General features: G+C 37.6%; 1 pseudogene; it reads right to left on the bottom strand.

Annotated features, from left to right (window-relative positions):
• Window positions 1–332: 332 nt before the first annotated feature.
• LOC149210180 (dolichyl-diphosphooligosaccharide--protein glycosyltransferase subunit DAD1 pseudogene) lies at window positions 333–680 on the bottom strand (annotated as a pseudogene).
• Between the last annotated feature and the right edge of the window lie 7,242 nt (window positions 681–7,922).

The raw sequence follows: 7,922 nt of genomic DNA, 5'->3' as shown, positions 1-7,922 counted from the left end.
ACAAAATGACAATTCCACACTAAATTGATCTAGGTTATAAATCTTATAATATCACTGTATCGAGGTAGAATTACAGCTAGGTTATCAACCTGCATAAACGCCAGTGTATCATGTTGCAGCTTGAGAAAATTGGGAAAAGAAAATGAGTGACACGCAGACCCTACATAAATAATTTTCATGTATGCATAATTATTAGATCATATTGACAAAGAAACTTCATAAAACAATATAGAACAGTAGCTATAATAACAGAAAAATAGGAATCAGGCCCCTATAATGTTGTTGCTTTGTGATGGGTACCCTCTCATTCCAATTTTGCAAGTCCTTATCCACTAATCTAGGAAGTTCATTATCACCAAGTGAAGTGAAAAATTGCACAAAACAAAATCTGCAAATGCTCTTTCTGGAGGAAGATCCTTGAATCCCTTGTTTTCTTCGTTGACTTGCATCCGCAAACAAACTACAAGCACAGCTGACCCCGTGCAAGATAGAACTCCTGAAAGAAAAGCATTGAAAGGAAATGATCCAACTATTGCCATGTAGACAACCTGCACAACTGCCGTGAGAACTGCGTAGACCACATACAGATCGATGATCTTCAACTTGGTAGGAGTTGCAGAGTATGCAGATCGAAGGGATGCAACGAGAACTTGTGCATCCTTAGCTGTTGAGGTTCCCATTTAACATATAATGCAAGTTTTCAATTCTAATGCATTTCAAAGTACATATGATGGTACTTACTACATAACAATATGGATTTTGGACATAATAAGTCGATTTGAATTAGAATTGTCAAGTCAACCTAACTCATGTTTGACTTGGGAGTTTGAGTCCTCATTGCGACTCAAATTGATGAGTTTGACTTAGGATCGAATCATATTTAGAATCAATTCGACTCTGCTTAATTTCCTCATAGAATGGAATTAGACATAGTCTTTCACTTGTAGTCAAGGAGGATGGTGACACTTCACAAAAAAAAAATAGGATACTTTTTCCATATTGATGACCTGAGCTGCAGGTAAATTTGGGTTTCTAGCTGGACTAGAAGAGATATTATTTCAAACTTCCAAACCATTTTCCAGGTAACAATTTAATAGCTCTTAGTGTAATCAGCGATGGAAGGAACAATGTACATTGATTAAATGAGCAGAGCCATGACTCCATGGACCACCAATTGGCCTGACCACCCATTATGTCTTGATCTGAACATGTTATTGGCTCAATGTCAAACAACTTCCCTGAGACTATAAAATTAATCGACATTGGCATGATCTGTTCACTTCATGGCATCCAAATCGTCATAACTTATGGAAGATGAGCAAGAACATAAGTTATTGTTGACAGACCCAAGAATTTTAGTGCCAGATTGAAAATTTTGGAAAGCTCCTCCTTCCCTACTATATACATGCAATTCTTGCTATGACATTAGATACGTTGTTCCATTATTATGCTTCACTAATTGAGTGTTTCTGATGAAATTAATTATGTAGTTAATGGATATTTGCATTTTTAATATTTATGTTGGTTTCGCTATATTAGCTATGTCTTTAGTTGCCACTAAAAGCAATAATAAAATGGCAGAATTTTATGGATACATAGTATAAAGTAATGGTGGTTCGTGATGAGTCCTGACATGGAGTAAGGTATACTTGCAAGTATGAAATTCCAGGAGAGTGTGAACGTATATTGAATATTCATTTTCTCAAGGGGGTTGCATGTGGAGTTGGTCTAACCCTTAATTACCCTGAATTAGCAAGTTGTTTCCGTGTTTACGGCAACTGTCCAACTGTGAAGCAATCAGTGCATGCACAATCAATTTACAGCACTAATCGTTTTTCACTGCTACCACAACCAATGCCTGATGATAGCCACTTGTCTGACATTCTTTGTGGTTGAGACGCAAACACTCGGTTTCCATAGTTTAATTGCATATTATGGCACATATGCATTATAATAAAGGTTAGAATTTGTATGATTATCTCAGTGGTTGTTCAACACAGATATGTTTCATATATTTAATATAAGAGCTTTCATGGGCCAAGACTTATCTGTTTTCCTTGCTGTCTGCAACACACATATACAGCAGCAATGAAAGTGCCCTAAGGTATGATTGTAAAACTCTTCTAGTTTGTCAGGATTTTGTCTTTGTATTATATTTGGCCAGATTGCAGATAAGATAAGATAAGTACATTAATGTCCACAAAATGATACATGCCCTGTGAATAAAATGTGGGAGTGCAAAAGCAACTCCTAGGTAACACTGGAAGCAAGATAAAGAAAGCTTTCCTCAGCTTGCAAATGATTAAAACTCTTTCAAAGACCCATCCAATTGTGCCATATTGTTGGGAAATCACAGTTTTATGATAGTTGGAAACAAATGTTGATTTGAGGAACCGTCTAAAGATTTGGGATTTTAAAATGGAAGCTTATTTAGTCAATAAAAGACCAATGAAAATATTAGAACACACTCTTACCCTAAATAAATAAATAAATAAGAAGCCGTGAAAAATAATGTGTCTCTAGTTTTGGATAAAAGGACCCTCAACTTTCTTCACAACTTTTGTGGTCACTGGCCACTTGTGAAAGGAGTAGGCACCTTTAGAGATACAGTGCCATTTGGAAGGGAATTACTAATAGCAGCAGGGCGAAGGCAATTATTCCATTCATTTAATTATTTCTCATTTGTCTGGTCATATTGTGAGCTGCATTATATATCATGAAATTGTATGAGTACTAGTAAACAATGATTAAATATATAATAAATTTGAACCTTTTGGCATTTAGAGGACATTTCTCTCAATTTACAAAAAAATAAAGTATGAAAATCATGTTGGAAATAGTTTCTGAAGTTTTGAGTCGTTTATTTCCAAGATTAACTAAATGGGTTTGGAAGATGAAAAACCATCAAATTGGAAGAGTGGGACTTTTATATTCACTAAGGTTTTAAAGAAATTATATGCATAAAACTTATACTAACACCTTCTAGTGAAATTGATAGTGCACTAATCTGTTGCTTGCCATTATTTTGGTTTGGTACCACCTTATAGGATATCTGGGTTCAAATGCTATTTTCCATGATGGATAGTTGAATCTATTTCAACTCTAATTGTTATTGAAGGGTTCCACAAGGATGTCACATGAGCATTTATGATGCCCCTTTTAACGTAGATAGCCACCTATGTTAAGGTTCTATTTTGCAGTTCCATGTTGTTGTTTATGAACATTATACACATTTGGTTGGACACGTGAAAATCAATTGATGGATTTGGTATTGATGATGGAAATGTTGGATGTATGACCAGATGTGTGACTTACTTGGTTACAATTTATCTAATGCATGACTTGTCAGAGTTATTGTTGCATTGTATAGGCTTATATAGATATGATTTATCTAATCAATGACTTAGTGAAATTATGATCTATCTGATGTAAGATTTATTTCCAGTATGAACAACAAAAATTGACACGTGGACACTGGGCTTAATAAACATGATGTTTAAGATCATGTATCTATATCCATTTTGTGGTTGTATATATGCATGGATGAGAACTAAACTACAAGTTGGAAAGAACCATATGATAACCAAGATCTACTATTCCATTGGGGAAGGTCGAGACGCCCAATGAGGAAAGGTACGATGTACATTGTTCTATTACATTTGGTATCCACTTGATATGCACTCTTATGACATGAGTAAAATGCAAATGACAGGTGGCAAGATGACCTGACTGGATTATTCGATGACAAGTCCAACCAGCTCTGTAGTGTGCTCTGTGCTCTGAAGGAGGGGTGGAGGTGTTTCCCACCGTGTATCCTCCGAAACTTGGAATCGTGGGGAGGACAGCTGAACGCTCCCCCTAGACGTGTGATGAAAATTGCCAGATGCCTGCTGGGGAAAGTTCGGTCGAGGTATTCGACGCTTCCACCATGTCAGTTTTATCAGTGGTTAGTATGGCCGTTGCCACTGATAGAGCAGCAGAGGATGGATAGGGTGGGAACGGAAGTAGGTCAAGATGGATAGGAGGAAATAGATCAGTTGGAGACTCTTGATGGGAAGTAATTTCATTGTGTGACTTATCAAATTTTAATGCTATAACTCTCTCTGGTTTGCTATGCTTTCAAACTCCTTGTATCTTTTCATTCTAACTTCGGGACGAAGTTTTCTGAAGGAGGGGTGTATGTAATGCCCCACTTAAATCTTATCCTATAAATTTTGTTAATATTTACATTATCTGAAAATATTGAGAAATATTGGTCTAATATAAATTTATGATTTCCATTATTCAAAATCCCCACTTACCTTCTCAAATTGAATATTATGTAGGATATGGTCTCCTTCCATTATTTCATAATATATGTATTCATTTCACGTTCCCCAATGTACCCTCACATTTATTAAGGAGAAGACATGGTCCTCTCCATGTAAGTACATTTCACATTCCCCAATGTACCCTCACATTTACTTGGGAGAAGACATAGTCCTCTCCATCTTATCATCAATATATATTTATTCGTTTCACATTCCCCAATGTACCCTCACATTTACTAAGGAGAAGACATGGTCCTCTCCATGTAATTACACTTCACATTCCCAAATGTACTTTTTAGATTTACTTGGGAGAAGACATGATCCTTTCCCATTAAATTCTCAATTTTATATTCATGTCACAATTCCAAATGTACTCCTAGCTTAGAAGAGAAGTCAACCAAGGATGGGTGAGAGTTAATGACATTAATGAGAGGTGGTTGAGGAAAGAGGGTATAAAAAGGGAAGGGGGAAGGAAGAAAAGGGGGGGAGTTGGAGTCTTGCTTAGGATTGTGGGCGTTGGTTGTGATTGTTTGGCCTTGTTATGATTTTGGGAGACCTTGGAAACCTGTGGAGGTTTCTTGGGTTGAGAGGAGGAAAGTATCATTATCTAGTTTTGCACATTCTTCTTGAGGACACACTATATCTGGTTGGACTTGGGCACGGAGGGCTAGGGAACCTGTGGAGGTTTCCTGGGCTAGGAATTTATTTCCTAGTTGGCTGGGAGGTAAATCCGGTTGGGTCGGTCAGAAGGAGCGTTCGGCTGGAGCTATAAGACAAAGGTATCATCATCAACCGCCGGAACAGGTATTTTTCCATGGATTACTCTTGTTAAGTTGATATCAATGGAATGCACACCATAATTTATGTTGATTATAATGTAAATGACAAAATTTTATTTGTTTAAAAGCCCTGTAAGTAAGTAAATTATCACCTCTTATCGTATTTAATTCAGAAAATTAGATCCATTAGCAGACCCTAGGATAGGGCTCTTACACATCCATCTGTTCTACCCCAATATCAAAAGAAACAGCAACAATTAAAAGTAATCTAATGGAAGCTACCTTGGCAACATGAGAAAAAATATCACCAAAATCAATTCCCAACACCTGGAAATAAAATTTTGCTATCAACCGAGCTTTGTATTTCTCAATCTTGCCTTATGCATTCATCTTCTTCTTAAACACCCATTTTCTGCCAAAGGAATTCCTTCCAGCTGACAACTACACAAGATCCAAAGCCTCATTTTTGTGCAAAGATGCCATTTCATCAACCATGGCCTCTTTCTAGAGTTTGCCATCCTCTGAATCTATTGTTTCCCTAATAGTTATGAGATCATCTTTAATAATAGATAAAACAAAATTTGAACATAAAGAAGTTGGACTATACCCTTCTGGTTGCCTTCTTTCTCGAACTGATCTTCTCATAGTTGGAGTTTGGGGCTCTTCATCTTTTGATTCCTATTTTCCTGTAGAGTTTGATTCTTCCTCCTTTAGCTCAAACTCTATCTTCTCAGGTTCCTTTGGTAGGAATTCATGTTTAATAATATATTTCACCTCTCTAAACACCACATCTTGGTTGTACACAACCTTCCTTGTTTCTAGTTTCCAAAGCTTATAACCTTTTAAACCATCCTTATACCTAATAAAGATGCACCTTTCAGATTTACTATCCAACTTGGCTATTTTCTCCTTTGGAACATATACATATGCATCACATTTAAATACCCTCAGATGTGAAAGAGAGGGTTTCTTGCTAGTCCATACCTCTTGTGGAGTCTTATCCTCCAATGCTAATGAAGGTGATCTATTGACCAGGTAACATGCAATCTCCACCATCTATGACCAGAATTACTGTCCTAACCCGATGTAGAATTTTGTAGAATTTTTCCTACAAATCAGCTAGCTTTGCTACCATGTAGAACTTTTTCTACAAATCACCTAGCTTTGATATCATGTAGAAATTTCCCACCTGTAGATCACTTGGTAATGCAATGTACTAAAGCAAAACACTTGATCTGCTTCTACAAACAATTTAGCGGAAGTTTAATCAACCGTGAGCAACATCAAGCAGAAACATGCATAACTAATCAAGAGAAATAATCACACATAACACAAGGTATATCCAGGGGAAAGCACCAGCATAAAACCCCAACCATGTATTATCAATCAAGTGGAAATCCTCTTCAACATACAAAAAGAATCAGCTCAATAGCTATCCTGCTCTCTCTGTACTCTGATGATCTTCAATCAAAAGATGAAAATCATGGACTACCTAGGCCTCAATATATAGGCCACAAGTCCTCCAATCTCTTATAATAGATCCTTCTCCATGCAAGGAATACTTACTAGAAATATCCAATCATCTGATAGTACATTGTCCCACATATGATCTCAATTGGGTCTCTGACAGAACTGACATGCAATAGTTATCCATGAGTGAATTCTCGGTTATCTAAAATAATAGTTGTCACATGCATGCAAGCATTAACAAACTATATTTTATTATTTTAACAACTTGTTAAAATAATCTAACTGGACTTGACTAGTTAGAACTAAGTCCACTGATTCTCTCATTATAGAACTGAACCTTATCTCCTTTAATCAAGGGATAAAATCCTAAATCAAGAGAGAAAATAATTGCATGATCTCACAGAGACTTCTAGTTTAATTTTCCATAATTAATTAACTCATGGAGATTAATTAATTAATATTTCCAACTGCTGTTAAGACCAAAATTAATTTTACTTCCTATAGATAGACTAGGGACTGCTATAAATAGGAAGGGACCCAGAAATGCTATTTTTAGAACTTTCTATTTTTAGCAGTTTCACCTCTCACCCAATGTGGCCAATGACCTCACTGGCCAAACTGCTATTTTTAGACATGCTATTTTTAGCAGGTCTATTTTTAGCACATTCTAAATTTAGCATTTCTTGTTGCACATTTTTCAACACTCCCTCTCAACAAGAAAGGCTTTCTCTCGAACCCGATCCTGTAACTCTGGAATGTTCTGCATGCAACACATCTACCCAATCCACTTGCTCCAACAACACTTGGAACAAAAACACTCCCAACTGACCACTCTGTTGGGCTAGGAACATACTCTGATGCTGAAGCTCTACTTGCTGCTGACAAGTGCTCCCTATCTGACATCTGCGCTACTGCAACATCTCCATGCATCTCGCACCATTGCACATCTCTCTGTGCCGCCTAGCACTGTGCAAAACACTTGTACCTCTCGCATTGCTACAGCCTGCTAGCTATGTGTTGTCTTGGGATTCCCTGCATCTCTCTCTCTGCCACTTCATCCGCATCTGTCTCTACCCGATCAGTCAGCTCCTGCTACACCACATCGGGGCTCCTGTAGCAAGGTCTCATCCAAGAGGTTGGGTAACTCAAGGATCCTACCCCTCCTCCTTGGGATGATCACTCTATATCACCCCACCTCCTACCTGGAGGTATGGCTGCATGTGATCCCTCAGCCCACCTGGCTCGAAGTTTCCCCCTACTAGAGGTCTTTGCATGAGTAGATGTCTCTACTCGATCTCCACTCAGCTTCCCTTGTTGTGGCTGCTCCACAACCTCCTGAAGTTGTTGCACCAATCGTGGCTCC

Source organism: Pinus tabuliformis, chromosome 1_2, assembly GCF_031772625.1.
Source record: "Pinus tabuliformis cultivar Carrire ecotype Pingquan chromosome 1_2, CPIR1, whole genome shotgun sequence".
Lineage (NCBI taxonomy): Eukaryota > Viridiplantae > Streptophyta > Pinopsida > Pinales > Pinaceae > Pinus > Pinus tabuliformis.
This window is presented reverse-complemented; position numbering and strand designations above follow the sequence as displayed.